At 35.7% G+C, this 24,321-nt stretch overlaps 1 protein-coding gene across 1 annotated transcript in view; it reads right to left on the bottom strand.

Moving 5' to 3' along the window:
* The window catches only part of KLHL1 (kelch like family member 1), a 192,374-nt gene that overhangs the window by 132,951 nt on the left and 35,102 nt on the right, over positions 1–24,321 (bottom strand). The window lies entirely within an intron of this gene.

The raw sequence follows: 24,321 nt of genomic DNA, 5'->3' as shown, positions 1-24,321 counted from the left end.
GAAAAATGAAACTCTCATTGACTTAACTTGTAATGAATTGTGATTATTTCCACAATGAAAAATTACATACCTAATTTTAAACAAAGTGAATTTAGCCTGCAAAGATAATGACATCTATATTAAAAAAAAAAAAAAAGTATTGTGATAATAGCTGCAAGTTCCCCACACCCCTTTCTTAATGACTGTACTTGTCACCTATTGTCCTGCCTTCCCTACTCCACATAGTCCTAGCCACGCCCCCAGTTTTCCCTATTGGTTCTGTACCCTAACTCCGCCCCTGTACCTCCCCTGTGCCCAGAGGTCACTGGGCCTGTGTGCTGTCCCTGCCCCTCTCTGTTTCCCTATAAAATCCCTTACCCTCCGCCATCTTGCTGTCTATGCTCCACATGTGTCTATGCTCCACATGTGGCTGTGCATGTGAGGCCTTCGCCCTCGAGGCATCTCTGCCTCGGGGAGGTCGTTGGCCTCTGCTGCACCATGCGAATAAACATCTTCCATGGACACAACGCATAGACCCTCCTCGCCTCCTTTATCATCGCCGGTTGTGGAAGCAGACGAACCAGAGCAGCCTTATGGCTCCCTGGCCGGTGAGAGTGCAGTGTCCAGCCCTGGGACAGAGGGTTTGGAGCACTGAGGCGCTGAACCAGGCTGGGTAGAGAAGCTCTAGGATAAAGTCTGCTGTAGCATCCTTTAAACCGTAACAAAAAAGGACCAGGAGGAAAATGTAATTTTTTTTTCATTATAAACTCAACTATTCCTAGTTTGAAGTTACTCAGTTCAGTGTTGCAGTGGAAAACAAGACAAAGTGTCAGGAAGCACTAGTCCTTGAGGAAACTAGGAAACTACGCTAGTTTCCAAACAGTTCTCAACACACATGATATCCTTTTCTTTTACAAATAAGTAACGAGATGGATTCAAATAATAGCTTTAAGATTATATATGGCCATTATTGCTGAAAATGAAGGATTTCACAAATGAAGCTCATAATTTTTTTCTTCAACTAGATATATACAAAACAGTCTGCATAATCAATAGAAGAGCAATAGAAGACATATTTTAGTCCAGCATATGAAATACTAGAAATTAATTCAAACCAATCCAATTTTATATATATTCTATTGGAATATGAATATTAAGGAGCATATAAAAAATGTTGTTTATTTACAGTACTAATACAGCAGTTTCATTACCCAAGGTTTGAATTCAGTAAGTACTACATTCAAAAAGTTATATTGAGAGACCTGTAAGAAAATGCAGTCTACATTCCTGGTGCTGGGAACAAAATTGAAAAGTGCACAAACATAATAATTCTTAAAAATCAGAATGAAATACAGTTATAAAAATAATTACAAAAAAACCCAAACCAAATGTTTGAGATATGTTAGCAATTTACTTTTGAATAATGTTTTGTCCAAAAGTGTTCCACATAGTCTCCTACAGTCACTATACAGGGCTCAACAGTTTTATGGAGGAAGGGTTGGCCCATCCTTCTGTCACAGGAATCACTAGGTTTCACAGCATTCCTTTAAAGTAGCTGGAATCCTGCATAACTGAAGGTGGCATGCAGATAATTTCACAGGGAACCAATATGGCTACTTTTGCATCTCACCCCCCCCACACCTATTCTATGCCATGTACAGGTACTAACTTAACAGAATGAGTTATCTTTTAAAATTAAACAACTTCACTACACCTAATCTTCATTTAAAATAAGTAAATTCACTTTTGCAACATTCAGTTGGAAACTGAAAAATTATCAGTTGCTTTAAATTAATCGATTTTGTTATTACTATGATGGAAAGGTAACAGTATGTGTGAGCCTGTCTATAGGAAAGTGAACTGGCAAAATGTTATTAAATATAATTCTTCAACAGACACAGTTATGAACTGGTAATTTAGAAAGAAACATTTGCCTAATTCTGTTACAGCTAATCTTGTTATATTGTCGAGTACTTCACGCCAGCTATTTCCTCCTAATGGATAAAACAAACACATTCATTCTGTGAGTGACATAATCTGCTTATGTGTTCCTATCGAATCTGGACTCCAACCATGTTGATCAGAAATCCAACTTTATTTTCACATTTTTGGTTGATCAACAGATGCTTTCCCATAAAACTCTAATGATAGAACTAAGCTCATTAGAATGGGCAGTGGGCAGATATTCAGCTTTTTTTTTTTTCCTTCCATTTCAATTTGATTGTAGCCATACACAGATTTCTTTAGTTTTATTGCTGGAGAATTAGAATGTAAAGTAATTTACAAGAAATAAATTAATGCCTGATAAATGAGGTTGATAGGTCTAAACAGACACATTTCTTCCTCTCCTCTGGGGAATTTAGAAGTTACAACAACAGCAATTCTGAGAAAGGAAAATAACAGGCATGAGCAGTTGCTAATGTTTTCACATTGTTTGTGAGTTCAGAAGGTAGTTACATTTGAGCAGGCAGGATACTAGTCCTGAATCTTTTTGGCTATTCAAAATGCTGTCTTTTCCAGGTCAGAAAAAGAGAAGTACCCTGATTGAATTTATAGTAGTCCTGTGAAGTAAGACTGGACTGTAATAAGCTTAGTCTATTTTGTTCTTGAATTGCTAGGCAGTGTTGGCTACAAATTCTGCTCTCTTTCCTGCCAGCCATTTATAAGCTACACTTTCCACCCTCTAACTCAGTAGATCTGTCACTTAGCGAGTCAGTAAACGACTGCTCAAAAGCAAGCCACCAAAGACCCAGCATATTTTAAATATTACCCTGGAAAATAGCAAGCAAGAAGCTTAGTAGAAGACAATAAGTTAATCTTTTATTTATTTTCTATGAAAGCCCAGATAAAAAGCCTGCTACTTATCCTATTCAGGAGCTATCTCTGTTTCATTACAAATGCTCTGACTGCATAATCAATGCTTTAAATTCAGATAGCAACTTGTTAAAGTAGGAATTACTTAAAGTAAATACAATTTATTACCCATTACCAGTTTTTTAAAGTCATTTATAGGTTCTTAGGGCCAATTAGCAATATGAAAATCACAATTTTTTTTTGCATATATTGCTCTTGTTTAGGTGCAGGCAAACCAAACCACAAATGCAGTGAGAGGCCTATTGATTGCATTCAGCAGCAACTCCAGTGCAAATCTGACTGAAAATTCCCTGAGTCTTTTAAAACTCATTTTAGCATTTTTACACCTCAAAATTCTGTAATCAGTGAACTGGACAGACTCCAGGCGGACTTTCTCCATAATCTTCCTCAGCTGGCAAGTGCAATGCCTGAACTCAGTGGGGATTTCAAACATTTGGGAGTTGTCCAGACTGAAACACTTTATCTTTAAATGACTTAGCTAATAGTACAGAAATAAGAAATCAAACCTTTTTCAAGATTACAGCAATGACACTGAAGGGTGATACTGCAGCATGAGAATACTAAAAGGCACACAAAAATTATCAACATTACAAATAACAATAACCTTAAATGTTTCTTTATGAAACGGCAAACTGGAGTGCTTACTGCATAACAAAAAAACCCCAAAACAACAAAACAAAAAACAACAAAAAAACCCAAAAAAACCCCCCAAAAACCAAAAAAATAAAAAAAAAACCCAAACAAAAAGAAATCCACCTTAGCAAGTTTGTACAGACTAATTTTCAGCGACAAGAACAGCATCCTGCCCTTAAAAGAGAAATGATTAAAGAAGAGCCCAAAAGTATAGAGAAAAATCCAGTCCTTGAGCCATTACTGATCTTAAAATGGTCTAAATAGAAATCAAAACCTAGAGGATCTGTATCATCTGACTCCACAATGCTCCTCTTTCACAAGACAAAACCCCCTGATTAGAACACGAATAGAGAAATGAAAACCTTTAGCTTACAGTAATGTTGTCAGGGAGTTAAAGAGAAAATGTCAGGGAAAAAGGGATCTCACACACAGATTTAGCAACCCATATCTTTCTTGTTAAGTAATTAGTAAAAGCAGTACTTAAGCCATATCCTGAACAAAGTAATAATAAAAAAAGTACTTTGAAATTGAGAATTCATATGACTTGAAACTGCTTCCATTTCTCTGAGTAAACAGAGTAAACCTTTCCTAGATTTAGAAATGTTTCCACTCTTGAAATTATATTCAGAGGTGCAGAAAACAACAGATTCATATCACTGTGTATAGCACTGCATACAAACTACTACTTTACAGAGTACTTAGGTATTTTAAATACTCAATTTGAACACATATTCTTAATTGAAGAAGAATAAATGTATTCTTCTTCACTGAAGGCTCTGGTCCCAAATAAAGAACTATTTAAGTAGACAATGTCATATAATTCCATCATCACCAGAATATTAAATCCTGCTGTATTTAACTGGGGCTTTTTTCAGTTTTCACTTATGCAGAATTGACCATGCAAACTTATTCAAAACCTGTTCAATTTAGTGTATATTATTGGGTACATATCCAAAATACATAGTCAAGAAACAAAATATATCCAGTTCTTCAGTGAAAAAATATTGCTTTTCTATTTATAACTCACTAAAACAGAAGAGGCTTTCCATATGTACGAGTCAAAAAAGAAAAAATCTTCACACAATTCGTTCTCTAAAAATTACTTATTGAATGCTCAGAAATCAATAGCCTGTGGAATTGCACCATCTAAGATGGACTGTCAAAAGTCATGACTCTCATTAGTGATCACTTGCAAAAAGGCAAGAGGGAGTTTTATAAAGACTTTAAACAGTTTTCTTACTGTAACAGTATGACTAAAGTACTAAGTATGACTAAGTTTGTTAACAAAAGCTATGCTTTTCACTCTGCTACCAACAACCGTATCTGCAACTACAGCCTCTGCCCAGAGTTTCTGCAGGTAGAAGTGCCAGATAAGAAAACAGGACTTTTTAGTTTTACCAGTTTAGCTCAGAGATGTATTGCTACTGTCTCAGACATTCTTTTCTATGGAAAATAGAAAAAAAAATTAAATGGAGTCCAGTGCACACTATAAACTTATTATTCTTGTTCTATAGATAAATATGCATAATCTATCCTCAACAATGGTGTTTCCTCCTAAAGGCAATTTGTCTTGAAGAATCAAGATACTTCTAATATAACTCATTCTTTGGACACCATACGGCAAAACACAGTCACTAGGACATCTGTGTGCCCAGCAAAAATACAGCTGAATCTTCTGTTGTTCTGTGTTTCTGTACATCTTAAGAATACTACCAGATAAAAGAAACAAAATACTAGCTACCAGTTTATTGTGTGATCTCAGACAAATAGTTTGAGCAGCGCTTCAGAAACATATAAAGGACAATGAGAAGGGACTACAGCACCACACCAAACTGCTTCTATAGAGAAGAAATATTTTCCTTGTTTAGTAGCTCTATTGGTTTTGTGCGGCCAGATTTTGTTAGGGGGGGTGGGGTGGGGCACAGGGGTGGCTTCTGTGAGAAGCTGCTGGAAGCTTGCTCCATGTCCAGCAAAGCCAATGTCAGGCAGCCTTAAGATGGACGTGCTGCTGACCAAGGCTGGGCAAATCAGAAACAGCAGCAAAATCTCTGTGATAACATCTTTAAAAAGGAAAAAAAAAGTTATTGCACAGAGGTAAATGCAGCCAGAGAAGAGCAGGGTGAGAACATGTGCGAGGAACAGCCCTGCAGATACCAAGGTCAGTATCTTTTCCAAGGTCAGTGAAAAAGAGGGGCAGGAGCTGCTCCAGGCACCAGAGCTGAGATTTCCCTGCAGCCCATGGTGCAGACCATGCCGAAGCAGCTGTGCCTCTGCAGCCCATGCAGGACCACAGGGATGTAGAGATCCACCTGCAGCCTGCGGAGGAGACCAGCACCAGAGCAGGTGGATGCCTGAAAGGAGACGGTGAACTTGTGGGAGCCCTGTGCTGAACAAAGGTCCTGGAAGAGACTTGCAGACCTGTGGAGAGAGGAGTTCACACTGGAGCAGATTTTCTTTGATAGGACTTGTGACTCTCTGGGGGACCCATGTTGGAGCAGCCTGTGCCTGAAGGACTACACCTGTGGAACAGTGACCCACCTTGCAGCAGTTTGCAAAGATCTGTTGCCCATGGGATGGACTTCTGCTGGAGAATTTAATGGAGAGTTATCTCCTGTGGGAGGGACCCCATGTTGGAGCAGGGAAAGACTCTTCTCCCTGAGCAGTGTCAGGAGCAATGACCATAACCCCCATTCCCTGTCTCCCTGCACTGCTGCAGGTGAGGAGGTAGAGGTTGAGAAGGAGAGAAAGATGGGGGAAAGGTGTTAGATTTATTTTACTTCCCATTATCCTGCTCTGATTTTGTTAGTAATAACTAACAAATTTATGTCGACAAGTTTTGCCCATGATGGTATTTAGTGAGTGATCTCTCCCTGTCCTTAACCCATGAACCTGTCACTGTATTTTATCTGCCCTGTACAGTTGCAGAGGGGAGTGACAGAGTGGCTTTGGTGAGTGCCTGGTGTCCACCCAGGTTCAACCCACTACAGAAGCTGACAGGAAAAAAAAAAGCAGAAGTATGGTTAGAAAAGAAAGATTTTGTCTATGTGGCAGGACAAACACCGCCCCCCCCCGATTGCTAGGCAAGATCGATGGCTCAGATTAAGTCAATGGCTTAATCCAGACTATCAATGCTGGCGTCTGGAACTCAGAGTGAGACACTGAGAGAATGTGAATAATTTTCAAGTGACCGCAAAATACACACTCTTTTCCCTATAAAACACCACGAAAAACTCAGTAAAAGCAGAAGCTTTCTACATGGACATTGGAGCGTGAAAAGCCTCTCCCCTGAGTTTGGACGCAAGCTCTGCGGTTACTTCCCCGAGGGATTGAGAGATGATCTGGTGCATCCCCAGCTCCAAAAATTGGATTTGGTAAGAAGCATTCAGTTTCCTAAATTGTATTCTTCTTTGCTAGCTACAATAATATTAATAGGTACCTTTTTCATTTTTAGCGCTGCATTGTTTTTAATCTCCCAATCTTGGGCACCATATATATATGTTTGTTTTAGCTATGAATAGCTTTTCATGTTTTTGTGTAGTAAAATTTGTCTAGTTCTTTGTTCCGTTCTCACCTGTGTCTAATAAACCATAATCTATTTTACATTAGACATAAATCGGCTGTCTTTATAAGGACTTGTGAGTGAGACTGGGTTTTAGGGTGCTGGTCACTCTGAATAGGTTTGGTCACTAGTCGCCATAGGCCTAGGCAACTGGTAAAATCTATATACCCTCTGTTTCCACTCGTGACAGTCTGCAGCATGACTTTTCCAGGTCACTAATAAAATATACAAAGCAAGGCATCTGTTTTGGTTCAGTTCAAAATACTCTCAGTTGGATTTTTCTTATCTATGATCCTTCACCAGACCTAGCCTAAGCTACAAGCATAGACCTCTATTGTCAGTGGTGATAAACCAACATGTAAAAATTCCATAGTTTCCTGAAATACTTAGGTTTTTTAGATTTCAGGTCTTTTTAAAATGTCTTTTTTTGCCTTTTTTTGTTGTAAAAGGAAAACATAAAATAAAATCAATTCAATAATGAACAACTACTAAAAAATCTCATTATTTTGAAAGCAATTACTTAAAGAATTCAGTCATATTGATGACAAATGCTTTAGAATCCTTCAATCTTCCCCCATTTTTTCCAGAATTTTCTTACTTTTATTGATTAAATGAGTTTGTTTAATATCCTATGCCCTAGGAACCACTTAAACTGTTAGGATGTTTGGTTGGTTCTTTAAGTGTTCAACTGATCCTTTATCTCTTTGCACTTTCTCATCTTTCACCCTCAACAGTCTTCTAAACAACTACTTTAAGCTTCCTATTTCCTATCCTCTTTCTCCACAGTCCAGTGTCCAGTCTTAAAAACAGAGTAAGCTTTTGCTCACCTCCACTAGTACTCCTACCAATATTGTGCTCTACTTTCTGTCAATATTATTTTTAGCACCTCTCTCCAATAATTACAGCTCCCAGCAATTTAGATTCCACAGATAAACAACTAAATGGGCTCAGTAGTCCAATATTGCTTTGACTGTTATTCAAAAAATGGAATTTCCAAATAAAGATTGAGACAGAGCAATAACATTTACGAATACACTGATCTCAAATTTCGTAAAAATATTAGAATATCATAATATTGCAGAAAATTAAATATATGTAAAGTCTGAAGTTTTTGGTTCTGTGGTTTTTAATTAAGTCAAAGGTTGGAGGGGTTGGAAAGTGGGGCAGTTTTCCTCAATAGATGGAAAAATGCCGCATTGTAATGCTTTTATTTGAAAAGGTTAAAAATGTTCCATTTTTATATTGTTTTACATTACAAATATAAACTGTCTTAAAGGACATACCAAAATACTTATCTCATAAGGAAAGCTTTTATCAATTTTATTAATTTATGGGTTTTTGTGAAGATGCAATATATAAAATATTCTGATACAGACATTTCCAAATGAAAATTTACAGGTCGGTGCTATTAATGGAGATGTTTACATTCTAATTTATGTATTCTGAAAGGTAACATGAAAGATAGCCCACACAGAAATGGTTGTGCCATTACTGAGAAAATATCCATTTAATATAATCCTTCTAGTCAAAGAAGTTTTTTAGCAACTGTTTTACTCGAGTTATGCAAAATTCCCCAAAGCATGCTTTTAGTAAAGAGCAAGTTTGTGGAACTGACTTCATTTAGTTTCACATATGATAATTTATTCAATTTGGTCTTCTAAGATTAGTTTTGTATTTTTGAGGGGGTTTTTGTTTGCTATTTGTGTGTGTGTGATTTTGTTTTATTTTAATTCAGAATGTCAGATCTCATTTTAACAGCTCTTGAGACACCTAATGTATAAGGAGATTACTAGAGAGATCACTCAAAAATCATCCTGACAGGCAAAAAAGAGTTAACTTGGTGAAATTAATTTAAATTACTAGCAATAAAAACAGAAGAGGATAATGACAAATAAAACATATATCTTAAAACACCTTCCCCAATTACTCTCTTTTTCTGGGCTCAACTTTACTCACAATCTCTCTACCTTCTCCCTCTCAGCAGCACAGGGAGATGGGGAATGGAGGTTGCAGTAAGTTCATCACACTTTGCCACTCCTTCCTCCTCAGGGGAAAGACTCCTTACACTCTTGCCCTGCTGCAGCGTGACTCCCTTCAATGGGGTGCAGTCCTTCAAGAACTGCAAGAACTTTCAAGAACATTCAGCATGGGTCCCCCCAAGGGTCACAAGTCCTACCAAGAAAACGGCTCTAGCATGGGCTCCTCTCTCCTTGGGTGCAGAGGTCCTGCCAGGAGCCTGCTCCAGTGAGGGCTTCCCACAGGGTCACAGCCTCCTTCAGGCATACACCTGTTCCAGCCTGAGGTCCTTCATGGGCTGCAGCTGGTTCTCTGCTCCACCATGGCCCTCCATGGGCTGCAGGGGCACAGCTGCCTCACCATGGTCTGCACCACAGGGAATCTCAGCTGCAGGGGAATCTCAACTCCAGTGCCTGGAGCACCTCCTCCCATTCCTGTACTGACCTTGGCATCTGCAGGTCTGTTTCTCTCGCATGTGTCTCACCTTTTATTTTCCCGTGAAAATACAAAATCTCCAAATCATGACTAAAAAATGATAAATACAAATAAAAAACAAACTAAAAGAACTTTTTTTCTGACTGATAGCTGAGTTGCTTCATAGTATCCAAGACAATTAATATTTTGTTGTGTGCTTGTGTTTTGCACAACATCCACCAATCAAAGGAGTATTTTTTTAAAATTCTTTTTCAAATCTACTCATTGCTACTTACAGTGTCTTTGAAATGTAACTAAGATATCTCAGTGTTTCTTTTCATCACATAAAAGTACCACAATTTACTGTAGTGCATCACATCAGAAAACTCATACCTAAAATGATTCTCATCCTTTCTGAAACTCATTACAACACAAATATGATCATTTCACAAACCCTATTTCAAGTTCCAAACAGTTCAACAGAGAAAACTGTTGAAGGAAAGCTGATTTTTTTAAGGTTCATCATACTGGGCTGTGCCAGCCACCTGTCAGCTAATAATGGTACCACCACAAACCTCTGTTACAAGTTAGCAGCCATCACACTTCCTTGACAAATAACACTTTCTGCCCCTCACCCAATATCTTTAATCTATTCTGCCTCTAAATAGTCTTGATATGCAACAGAGAAAGAAGCTGGTTGGACTGTTCTCTCCCACACACAGCTAATGCTGCATCCACTGCTTTTTCAGCTTTGCATGCCCAAACAGAGGGAGCAGTTTGTTCCAGCTGTTCCTGGAAAAACAATGATTAACTCAAATGAACAGAAATCTCCAAGCTACACACAGACATATTTTTATTACTTAGACATATACTGATATATTTAATACATTCACATTGCTATCAGAACTTATCATATTGGACCTTGCTGCATGAATTTATTGTCTGTATCATGGAGGATACAGGAAACAAAGAGCCTTAAAGTATAAAAGCCCTGTATAAAACAGATACTAGGTACATATAAACCTACAGTATTGAAAAGTCACAGGTCTGTACTAATGGACACATTTTTTCCAATTTATGTATTCTGAGAGGTAAAATGAAAGATAGTCCAGACAGAAATGATGCCATTACTGAGAAAATATCCATTTTATACACTTCTTCATGTCAAAAGAGTTTTTAGCAACTATTTTACTCATACTATGCCAAATTCCCCAAAGCATGCTCTTAGTAAAATGCAAGTTTAGTAAAAAGCAAGTTGCTTCCTGGAAGGAGGCAACCCATTCTTCCAGAAAACACAATCCAGACAAGATATCACAGGAAACCTCAGTTTTTAAATACATACACCATTGCAGAACAACCAAGAAGCCCAACCACCCATTCTGAAGCTACTAACAGTAGTATTTCTCTATTTCTGGCTCAAGACTCAAGAAAATCTGCTTCATTGAAGTACAACCCAGCTGCTTTGCTTTCCCTCCTCTTTCCTTTTACTATCACAGTAGACAAAATTCCTACTGAAAGGAAACAACTTTGCTTTAGACCAGGAGTAAAGTTCTTTTAGAAGTAAGGATGGTTCCTTCTTTAGATAGGCATTCCTTCTCTGTTCTTCCCCAATCCCATTAAAACCATTGCCCTCATTCACCATGTTACATTAATGAAAATTTTGACTGTGAGTTGAAATAATAAATAAATTAAACTGTGCCACTGTAAAAATTAAATCCCTTATATTAGTGAAACCACTTGCTTCTCACAAAAAACCAAAAAGTTGATTTATTGTCTTCCAAGCCTCTTATGCTCTTATGGCAAATAAATACATAAAAGAGTAAAGTGTCCTGCATTCATCATAGGCATCAAGTATTCACAATGCATTCACAGTAAATTCATATTTTAATTACCTAGTTGGTAATGCAATGGGGATATACCCCCTCGATTAGGAAGACAGACTGTCATCATAAAATTTTTTTTAATACTGTGGTTAAATATTTCTAGCATTTTATGATTCCCCATTTCTACCAACCAAGACTTGAATGAAAAGGATTATTAAGACTCTGAAATTCAAAATTGCATTTAACCTAACCTCAACTTCCCTACAAAAGTTCTCCCATTTCTAAAATATAATGATACAATTAAATCCTTTCTATATTGTTCATGACATACATGCCATTTTCTGTAGTTTATTTTTATTTGTTTGTTTTATGCGAATAATTTACATTATTTCCTTTAAAATGTTCTCCACTTTCTTTGACCCTATCTCCTAATGAATAGGCAAATAACAAAAGTTCATGAGGTAGCTGTTCACGGCAGAGAAGCTACTAGCGAGGTTTAAGCTGGATGAGAAAATTTTGTGTCTGCTGTGGCATTTACAGTGAGAGTTACCACCTGGGAAGTCTGAGACAAAGGGTAAAGACTGTTTTATAGGAGGCTAATATTACTGGCCTGAGCAGTTAAATGCAACAGGTTGGAGATGTATTTCTTGTCGTCTTTTAGATATAAAGTGCTGATGACAACTATTCATTCCTCTGCCTGCCAAGCAGCCACAGGCAGACAGATGCAGGAAGAAAACCAAGAATTAGATGCTGTAGTGAAAATGAGAGAAATTCTTTCTCCTTTCTTAATAGCTCAAGAAATTCATGGCAACGTATTGCTCCCACTGTGCACCATCAGCTGAGCAGTGCTAGCAAAAACACAGACTTCACACTCTCACAAAGCACAGGCTTTCAGTTTCCTTAATACAGTTTATTCCAGATGATGAACTGCACTGAGCCTTTGTGGATAACATAACAAAGTAGTTCTCCTATGTCATTTAAATATCACCACCCAGCATTTACGCATGTACTTCCAAACAAAATGAGATTTTTACAAACATACACACTAAAAGATTGTACAATCAGAAACTGATGAAGCCAACTCCACACACAAGAGAGTTTTCTAATATACTGTGGAGGGAAAACTCCCATATCTTTCGGATGACTCTGGTTATAATTCCATTAGCTGCTGCTATCAGTATTGTGTAATTGTCTAGGAACTGCCACTTCAGAACTTCACAAAACCAGTGCCAGTGCCACTGACACAGCAGCTCTCTTCTATCCCATGCTACCTGGAATAATGCAACTTCAGATTATAAAAGAGTAGTGCTGGATTTACTAGTGAGATGCCTCAGAGAGAGCTGCTTTTGCTTCCCTCTGTAACAGTGCCCTATTTTCTGAATGGATGGCTTGCATTATGCCTAACAGAGATGCTTGTGTCATGTGTTAATCTTGTTATGACAAATGGTCATATCTATATAGATAAACTAAGTAAATTAGCTGACACAGTTACCCATTCAGAATGTGTGCACAAATACATAAAAGGATGCAGATCTTTTTTTTATTGAGACATTTTCTTTCAGCATTTAATTTGTAACACAGGGAGTTTATATAAACAGAAATTTTATATGTGAGTGATGGCAATGGCATTTAAAATAGGATAAGCAAGTGTTTATGAATTTTGTGCTTAGTATATATTTCAATAAAATTTCATTGTGCTGCTATATTATGTGCTGACATTCCACAGCACAGGTAGCACATCAAAGCTTAAAACACATTATGATTTTGATGGAAATCTTGTCAAAGACCACTGGAAGCTGAATCTTTGAAATTCCCAGATTTAAATCATCGTTCACTTAAGTACTGCACTTGGTGAGGCAGGAGATCACAATACACATGGGTGCACATGCTGCCCTTCAGTAAACTGCATGAATGATTCAACCCATGTCCTGTTGCAAGACAAGCTTTTATGGAGCTTGCACAGCATTCAGTGGCTTGCAGCATACAATCTCTTCCTGCTATTTGTTACAGATATATCAAGTGGCATATATCTTTTAGTGACTGTCACAAATTTCACACCACCTATAAATCAGTGAGAAAGGTATGTCTGAAACACAGAAATAAATTGTAGATGATTTTGTCCTGCTGTTTAGAAGTGTCAGATTTTTTTTGCTAATACTGGAAGCAGCAATTAAAATTGACAATTTGGTGAAAACTGTCTAAGATGAATTTGATGGTTTCAGTTTGTACACTGCAGGATAACCACAACACTGTGAACTTAACTTGCAAGCAATTAAAGACTATATATTTCATCATAGCTACCACTCATTAACCCAGCACATACCCAAGCTATATTTTTCCTATGATCAATATGAAATCCTATCCTATGATCAATATGAAAAAGGTCTAATGAATTTTTCATATATATGCATGGTAGCACAAAAATCTAGCCTTGAATATTGCTTTTGTCTACCACAGTATATGTAAAATTACTATCTAGAGAGGCTGAAATCAGGCAATTAGAGTGACATGCTAGACTGAATTAAATAAAAAGATAAGTACACACACATCCACGATAAATACTGACCTTCATTTGCAAACTTGTAGGTATGGAACCTCTAGTCAAAGCCTCAATATTATGTACAGTTACAGGAAGATACAGAGCAGCCTGTGGCATAATTAATGCTTACCCCATAGAACAGAAGAAAAACCCCAACATTATTATTTCCATGTTACTGTTTGTGATTTAAAGATTTTTTTTTTTTAATCCAATGACTGCGACACAAACAGAAAAACAAAACCTGGAATTCAGATTTTTTTTTTCCCATTAGAGAGAAGTTTTTTCTTTGTACCTTTCTACCTTTCGCTTAACTTTTCTTGCAAGATGAAGCAGCTGAATTACTTATACTCTCCCCTTCACAGACCTGTCTCTAAATTCAAAATACCTTTCCCTGGAGGACGAATCAAGAGCAGAGCATTAGTGCTCCAACCACAGAATTAACTGCAAATAGCACAGAGAAGCCAGACCTTGTGATCAGGCATTTTGCACTTTTTTCCTGAATTCTTTAGAGAGATACTAATATGAGACAGTCCTGCCAGCTACTCCAACACAAGTGGAGGTACTTCCAGAAATACACATGAAAAAAAGGCAAGATATAAAAAGGTGCATCTTCTTTTCACCTGCCCTAAATTGGCCAGTTTATGAGAACTCTAAGTGTGATGGCTGTTATGGGTCTCCATTTTGTGGTACTTAGCCTTTTGCATTAAACATTTAAGGAACCTGAGAATCTTTTTTCCTCCTAGGTACTGAATGCTTAGGCATTTCAATACTTAACATTGCAGCAACAGTCTCCTTTGTAAACTGAGCTCCAGTGCTGGCAAAAGGAATGTCTAGATTTCCGAACAACTGTTTCTATCTAAAATCTACATAATGCACCACTGCTGTAAGTGAAGAGCAGTGTCCAGCATTTTGTAACAACACTGATTGCTGCTTATGCTTCCCATTTTTTTCTTAGCCTGTCATATCACAGCAATTTTTCTGAGGCCATTCTCTTTCTTTTTCTTTCCCACTTTAGACAGAGAACAAAAGAATCAAACTGCAGGTCCCATATATAGAGATAAAACCTATTCACATTCACATCTTCTGCGTATCTTTGATGACTGGACATAAAAGAAATTGCATAAATTCTCTTACTGTCTAAGGATAGCTTTGAAACATGGTAGGAACGATTATTTGGCCATATTTTACCTTTAATCCATATGCAATATTCATGAACTTGTCAAATGTCTTAAAAATACCCACTTCTACTACAAAATACATAATTCCTTAATTTCTCAGGTCTACAGAATTGTAAGCATGCACTTCCAACTAGCTTCAGCAAACCCCACACCATTTCAAAATTAAGAACTACTGACTAGAATAAGATTTATTTTAATCAGGCTCGTTATAAACCTGGCTAATTTATACTGTCACTGTTTGCATCTCAAAAAGTGCCTGCCTAGTCAAGTCTCAAGTCTACTTGATTTTTTCTTGCATGCACTTGCTTTTGCTTTCTGAATGTGTGCCTTCAAGTGTCAAGCTAATTTCAGTACATATGGACTAATTTTCAGAGCCCTCCATTCTCAGACTATCTGAATCAAACTAGTTTTACATAAAATAGTGTAGCTGTGAATTATATTACTCTTCAAATAGTAGTTACAACCTGTGATTGGAAGATTTTTTTATACTTTTTTCTTTAACTTTGGGATAAAAATAGAATTCTAGTTCAACTATAATTGAAAAGACAAAAAATGAAGTTCATACTAGTCATTAAGGATTAAAAATGTTACATCTTTAAGGACCCCTGTCACCTTTATAAATAACATCAAAATATCCTATCAAATAATATCAAAATATGATTGCCAAAGCCAAATTCTGAATAATTTCTCAAACTTTTTAGATCATTCATGAATCAATTAAATGGTTTTATCATGGGTTATCCATTCGACATAATAAATATTATATCCATCGGGCCCAGTATCTCTAGAAACACACTTCAAAATGAGCACTGATTGTAGAATGTATCTTTACTTACTTGTATAGTTATACAACTTATTAAAAGTAAAATACCTTAAAATATGAAATAGCATCTTATAGAATTAAGTCATGAATGTTCTCTTCATCACAATACCAGGTATTAAAATACATCACATTAATAACATTCTATTATAAAATGCTATAAAATATAGCAGAGTATTTGAATATTATACCTTATTAGTCTCTCTTGAACAATCTAACATTCAATGGAAAAGTGAATACTAATATAAAAACAGAACAGAAATGTACTTCTAATCAACTCACTTTAAAAATATCCGGCAAACTGGTTATGCCTGCACCACAGATTAGAAAGAAAGATTTTCATTGATTAATTTGTCATTCTTTGGATGAAATGCAAATATAACAACAAACATCTGAGTACCTTAATTAATAAATAAATAAATAAAGTACAAAGGCAACTTAAATTCTTTATTTTTAACTAGAAAGAATATAGACATTACTCAAATTCAGTAATAAATGACATTTTAAAGCCTATTTAGATGAAAGCAATCCTACTTAGACAAATAAAGTTCTAGGAATACTACTTAGTGCTGTTCCTTCATATGACTCACAAGGTATTGAAAGTCCTGCCTACTGCAAAGAGCATGTTTCTTATGCCTCAGAATTAGGCAAGCTACTAACAATATCCCTCTGGGACCAAACAGCCAAAAATCATGAAGAATGTAATCAAGCAGGTACTACAGTCTTTAGATTCATATTCAGAACTTTTTTTTCTTATTACACCAGTTCAAATGAAGTTATGTATATATATATATGTAAAGTCTTCACCTGTGTGTTATAGTACACTTTCAAAATTGTCAAATTAAATGAAATCAAAACAAATTAAACAAATTAAAACAAACTAAGTATTCCAAAAGTGAAAACCCAGAGTTCCACAAAGGTAAGATATATAGAACTACATAAAATTTGTTTTTTCAACAAATCAAACACAGTAATCTATAGAACACCAATACAGAGGCTCAACTAAGATTCTTCTTCAATCACTTTAAATCCAGTCAAGCTACAGATCTAGTAGTACAATAAAACTGAATTCATTACAGTGAATTCACATTGGTGTGACAAAATCAGTTCTATTTCATGTCTGAATTCACCATGTTTCATATACAACCCAAATGAATATGGTAGCATAGGATATCTCTGAGAAGCTTTTTAATCTGTAAGGTTATTGGGACTGTTCACTTCTGTCCTTAAATTTGAATAGCTCTAGGGCAATCTCATGTCAGCAAAAGTGACATGGTGGGTTTATCTCCTCAGGGTTTGCTGGTGTATGTCACAATTTTGCTACCAGAGTATTCCTCCATACCAGAAGTCTGAGGGGGAGGGAACAAGTAAATTAACAGGAAATCTTGCCCTTAGTTAAAAAAAATTAAATAAAATTAAAAAAAGAAAATTAAAGAACCAGAACAAAACCCCCACCTATAGGTAACTGATCACATCTGAAACATTTTAAATAGCTCTATGATTTGTACAGACTAGTCTTGTCTAGTCCTGTGGACTGACCTAGTACATTCATTATTTCTTCAATTCAACAGCTCATATTCGTTAGCTATCGAAAGCATTATCCGCTGTCACATATATTTTTTTAGTTGAGATTATTTTGCTGAAAAGTCATTTCCAGCCACGACTGCATGTTTCCATATTTTTGGCAGCTGTAACATAAAGGAGAAGGCATTAATGCTGTAATTACTAGCCTACCTCAAAGAATGATCATAGATATGACAATTTTTCACTATTGAAATTGTTGCCTGGGATGAGCAGTTTACAAAACGCATAGTTAAAGAGACCTAATTGTGGAATTCATTTCATGTAGTTGTCACTTAAAAATCCAACTTGTATAAAATGGTTTTATAAGTGGAATACATCAAACTATTATACACATGCTTAAGGGCAGAATGTGACAACTTGGCAATGTTACAGCTTCGTATTGGCCAGTGATAGCTGTAGGCTATGAGAGCTTTGTTGTCAGCTTTCTTCCTGTACCTGATCAACTTGCATTCACAAACTTAGCAGACAAATCAATCCCTGTAAGCATGCCCAGGTTGCATTAGAAGTGCTTTAAACAAACACAAAGGTTTCCGCCAATCTTCTTATTCTGAAGCAAGATAAATGGTCTACCACTTTACACCATGCAATACATTCTTTCAACAAGAAGTAATGTTAACTATAATTACTTTAACAATAATTGCTTGATTATGCATTTCTTTCATGACTTATCAACAAAACACTGACACTTTTAATTAAGTCAAGAAACTTTGCTCCACATCAGTAAATTCCCAACTATACACAGGGTCTTTCTGGGTTTTTTTAGTAGAGAGGACCTTTAACTTCTCACTAATTAAAGATTTAACCTGAATTTTTTATGTCTGTTATGGTGGAGTACAGTGTCTTTATTTCCAAATTATTCTGACAATCCTAATATTAATTGTCATCACATTTTAATCGCCAGAAACTAAAACAAGAGTTACTATTAAACAGAGCAACAAACCTGTATGTCTTCTCTGTAGACTGAGTGACCATAATATAGCAGTTCCTAATAAATATAGCAAGTTGTTGGATAATTGCAATCATTGCATACTGTATATCATGAAATTAGGTACAATTGTATATGAGATTGTTTCTTATTAATGAGCTACACCTGCTAATGATTTTTATTTTTGCCAAGCTTTGCTGTGATGGAGAATTCAATTTAAAATATTGCTATGTGCATGCCCAATAATTTTTGGGCTTCTCAGCTGTTGTATTTGGGCATCTGTGAAGGATGCATTATGCTATTGGCAAGCACAGATTTCCAAGACTCATATTTCATTGAAGCTTTTCCAGTGTGCTTGACATGAACTTTTTTTCTCACTGTCAAAAAGAGCGATTCATTTATCCTATAATGATACGAAATCTCTCAATCATAACATGTAATTGTGACAGGTTGTAAAATACTAGTCATTCCTTCTGGACAGACCTTTCCAATTCAAAACACCCCCACTGACAAGGCATAACAGAAGTTATTTCAAAGGTACATGTTATGCTGGGGGAAAAAAACCCAGAAAACAAAACAAAAACAAACCTGTGAGTCTTCTTCCAAAATTGTGCTTATTCAAGATTATTGTGTGGGTCTGGAAGAATCTCATCCCTAAAACATCGCCAGAACATACAAACACTGAAAAAGCCTAACTTTCAATCACTATGCTTGCTATTATATGCTGTCTCTGTAACAAATTTAATTTTCATAATATTTCATTATCACTTTTCTTGCTTTTAGAATAGTATGCTCACCTTCCTTAAGAAATTAATGAGGACTTTATCACTATATGCTTAATTTAATGCAAATTTATTACTATTTGATATATGTGTATGGCTAGCAAAAATACATAATTAAAAAATTTTATGCACAATAGAATTCCGCTTACAATAAAAGACATTAAAAGGGTATTTATTTGTGGGGTTTTATTTGTTCACTTTTTTCCATGAGAGTACCTTCTCTGATGATTTAAAAACCAGTTATAATAGAAATTCAGAAAAATCAATTTGGTATGTAATTTCACAAGCATCTCAGACGATAAAAATATTTAGGAAATCAATTAATACATTATTTTATTTAGCAAGAACTCACCCGCCTACATGACAGAACTCCTAATTTTGTGGAAAACATTCTGCACTGTTGCTGAAATGGAAATTAAGTTCAAACTAAACATTGAACTCAAATGTGTTTTCCATGTTCTTATGTTCTTATGTTACAAATCAAATATCACAAATTTACCTTGATATTTAAATGCTTTCATTCAAGTGCTTCTCAATTCCAATGCTGTACTGTTATATTTAGGATACAACTGCAATATCTAAAAACACTTTGGTTCTAACAGAAATTCTAAATTTTAGGATGCATACTGCAGTGTAACCTTGAGCTCCCTAGTGGGATGGGGAGGAGAATTGAAAAAGGGAAAACACGGGCTGAGATAAGAAGAGTTTAATAATTAAAAATAAATCATTATTAATATTATTCTTATTAATATTATTAAAATAGTCATGTAAAGAAAAGAGAGAGTGTAATAAAACCAAAAAGAAATAAATGATGCACAATGCAGCTTCTGGATATATCCAGCAGCTGGGCTCAGACACTCCACCTGCCCAGTTTCTGGCACCTGAATATGCCAAGGTCAAAGGCCATTCTGTTTGCTGGTATTGACCTCCTCATTCATTCTCTCCCTCACACACAAAGAAACTTGATTTTGTTCACCAATTCAAATAGTTTTAATGTAAGACACATCAAAAAGTTATGGGAAAAATATGTCAACAGCAATTAGTGGAAGAAGGACCACTAGAGTGCTTCTCCCTCAGGTAAAAATACAGAAATCCTCAGGCGAAGACAGATTTTCTCACATGAGCATCATGTAACACTCCTCAAGCAGTAGAAGAAAAGAGATACAAATATAGAATTAACACTGTTCTTACAGTCCTTTGGTGGTATCTTGAGACATGGAAACTGGAGGCTACACTTTCTTAAAAGAAATTTTCACATTTAAGAAAAACTATTGAATGGAGAGAGCAGACCATGGTGCACCTTATGTGCCTAAACATTTTCTCTTCTGAGTTTTTCTTTGACTACAATCTATTAGGAATTTCTGTATCTATCCATAACTTGTGTATAATACATTTACATTTTGTATGTGTGAATTTTCATATTTATATATACATGTGCATGTATTGTATATATGAACAAACATATACATACACACACAGACATATATATATCATTTACTCAGCAAGATTTTTGGCATTTAGTTTTTAGTTTAACACAAAAAAACAATCAGTGCAATTCGAAAGAAGAAATGAAAGTAAAATTGTATCAAGCACTGTTAGTATTACTGAGTTACACCTGCAGGAGGAATTAAATAAGTTGGTGATCATCTGTGAAGTTTCAAGTGGTTCACTGTGAAGTTCATCTATTTCATATGCATTTTGCCCAATAATTATGACCATCAGAGCATGACTTTTTGACCTCCTCTAGCCTGGATAGCTTTAATTAGTTCTTCTTAATAATGCTTTGAAAGGAAAGAAAACACTTCCAAGGATGCATTGTAACCTGACTGCATTGTAAACTGCATCATTTGCCTATTGAATTCCAGGTACAGCTCAAGATGCTATTTTGGGTCTCAAGGATTGTATGGTGAGGACATGCATTCTCAGAAGACACCAGTAATCCACTGTACATCAGTTCAGCCAAGTTCAGCTAATGAATTCATGCTAGCATTATCTCGAGGTTGGATTTTATGTCAAACTGTTCTCAACAAGAGGTTTTTGCTCACCTATTTTTAAAAAATGAAAAAAAAAAAAAATCTTACAATGCATTTTCATATGCAATACATTTAGGAAAGGCATAAATATGCAAGCAACTGACTGCCTCAGTTTTCTTACATTCGAAACGAAAAGGGACTAAAAGGTTAATACTAATGTAGCACATCATGACTTTATATGACCCTTCATACTAATTTACTCTTACCAATCTAATATTTCCATTAAACTCAAAAATTATCTAGATATAGTCTGCACATTCAGCATCACTGTTGTTAAAAAAAAATGCTGTCATTATTAACCACATTTTAGTAATGGAGAAGCTGTGTCATCAACACATGAAGTGGTATTTCCAAAAATCCACTACCCAGCCAAGAAGAAATGAAGCAATAAATGCCAGAATTAACCAGATTGTGTCTGTAGTTTAGCAAAATGCTGTATTTTATGTAAATAATGTAACGTAAGCAATCAGATGTAGTAAATCTCATTAGCATCACCCATATTAGTAAACAAACCATATCAAAACCTGTGCCTTGCAACAGTGGAAACGCAGATTCATAAAATTACTTAGGTTGGAAAAGACAGTTAGGATCATTGAGTAGATTTCTTCTTTGTGTTTCATCATGGCTTGCGGTGAGAAGCAATAGGGTCTGGTATTTTGACAGCAGGGTGGATTATATTTTGAAAGTATATTTTGGAGGATTTTTTACAGAAAGAAAAAGGACTTGTCTCAATTGTCATGCTGTGTATTCTTGAAAGCCTGTGCGTTCAAACATACTGACAGATTATTCTGAGTACAGAGACACTAGCTTCAAAGCCCACAAGCAACCAGTGTAACTGCATTAAACCAAGGAGCTAATTTAAAGAACAATAATATAAACAATGTATGGAAAATAGCATTACAAAAATTTAAGCATTTAAATCATATTAAAAGACTTAGATTAATTTATTTAATCTATTCTATGTAAAAATAGTCAGATACTTGAATATTCACACTTTACAAGCATATTGTCATTTTTCACTCGGCAAGCCTCTCCAAGAAAAATAGGAAAAAAGAAAATACTAGTTATTAGCAAAGGGAAAGGAAGGACTTCTAACTTCTCAGAGCTCATACGATTAATCCACCTAGTAAGGTTTTCATTTAAAGTCCAACATGCACATTTCACCGTCACTGCTTACTCATTAGCACAGGTATATTTTACATCTAGATTTATGAAATAATTTAAAATGGGCAGACTAGGAATAGAATTTTGCATAACTGTAATATCAACACACAAGAAAAATTCCTATGCATCAGAGTTGATAATTTAGCAGGATAACTTCTGGTGTACATAAAGTTTTACACTACTATGAAGTAAATTTTACTTTTAAAATTAACTTTGTGTCCTTGGAAAAGGATTTTACTTGATTTTAAAAGGATGGTACAGTTACTTAATCTATTTAAAGGTTTTGGCATGAAAAAACAATTATACACAAAACATTTCTACTCTGGATATGCATTTAAATGCTGGTAGCTTTTATAATAAAATTAAATTGGAAATATAAGCTACTGTTGTTAAGGAAAAGAAGCCAATTAAACTCAACTGAAATCTAATCCCTATCCTTTCCAATTAAAAGGAATTCCAATTTCCAAACCTGTCTATCATTAAAAGGTTCTTGCTGCTCTAACAATGTTTTGATAACATACACATATTAATCATGTTATAGTACTTATCCTTACATACCAAACCATCAACTGTTCTACTGTTGGAATGAAATGCAACAGAAGAGTACATTTATGTTGTTTTAGGATGAACTTTGCACCTTAATTCAATTCCAGTTCCCATTGATAAATTAGTAACTCCAAATTATTATACTCCAGAGGTTTAAACCCTTTAAACCTAAGAGACACAGAAACAGAGCCAATATATCCTTTCCATTAAGTGCTATTATGCTGCCTAGAAGGATACTAATTCACAGATGAAGCATGTTATATGAAATGACCCCTAATGAACCTAACAGCTGTTTGTTGCCATGCCCTGTCAATGGCAGAAACAAACATAAATTTACCCTTTCTCTTTACTCCTGGAAAGCAGTGTCTCAGCAGTGACCTGCCTCTTTTACAAATTTTGCAAATGTGTGCAACAAGGCAGGCTGATTGACCTGTAAAACTATAGATTTAGCAGATTTTAAGAACCAAGATAGCAGATACGGTAACCTTGCATCAGTTCATCCTATGTCAGGTAAAATCAACTGCAGGGTGAACAAAATCCAAAATTAATGTTCATTACAATCATAGATATAATGAGATGCCAAACAGTATGCCTATTAATTCCAGAAATGAAACTAGTAAGTGCACCTACAGGTAGAGTTGTAGAAGGCAGAAAACCTTGTTTGTTTCATAACAGTTAAGATATCCAGAGGCTGGAACACTTAATTGAGCCAGCAGGGACCAATGAAAGAAGTGAGGTTTAATTTCCTTATGCTGTATGATGGGAAAGGACAGTCATACAGCATAAGAGAGATTTCCTCACAACTCCAGACTAGCATAAATATAAAACAGAGATGAAGAGACACATACCTATGCTGGAGTTACTAATAACAGAATCACAAGGTTGGAAAAGAGCTTTAAGACATTGAGTCCAGCTGTTAACAGAAAGAATCTGCAATGGGTCAGGGTAAGAGGAATCTCTTCAAACAGTGAGAGATCTGGGTCTTATGCTCAGAGCCCTGGGTTCTTTGCCTGTCCAGCCCAGGAAAGCTTCTTATTCATTTGATCACACATTATTCTGAACTGGAAGCCCTCTCCAGGCAACACTAACCATTGATATTGACTACGTAACATCATGTAACCAAAATGTGTTATTTATGGCTCTAAAGAAGATCATGTAGAAGAAGAAATTTCAGTTAGGGTCGTGAAATGTTCCTAAGCTTGAAATATAGTATTATGCATAAATGATACTACATCCATCTGAATAAAAATGCAACAGTATCTGTTCTGTGGAGTGATATTATACTGCTGTCCATTCATAATTCTCACACTTTATACATGGACAAAAGGCTAAAGCCTGTTTCAGTGTACTTCACACCACTTTTGCTCACTATAGATTTCCAAACCATAGTCACTTGAAACGTTGTCTTACCACAAATTCTCCTTCTTAAATATAAAATTGTTAGTACACTGC

This window comes from Lichenostomus cassidix, chromosome 1 (genome assembly GCF_008360975.1).
Source record: "Lichenostomus cassidix isolate B80296 chromosome 1, HeHo_3.0, whole genome shotgun sequence".
Classification (NCBI taxonomy): domain Eukaryota; kingdom Metazoa; phylum Chordata; class Aves; order Passeriformes; family Meliphagidae; genus Lichenostomus; species Lichenostomus cassidix.
The sequence above is the reverse complement of the archived record's forward strand: the minus strand, read 5'-3'. Positions and strand labels throughout refer to the sequence as shown.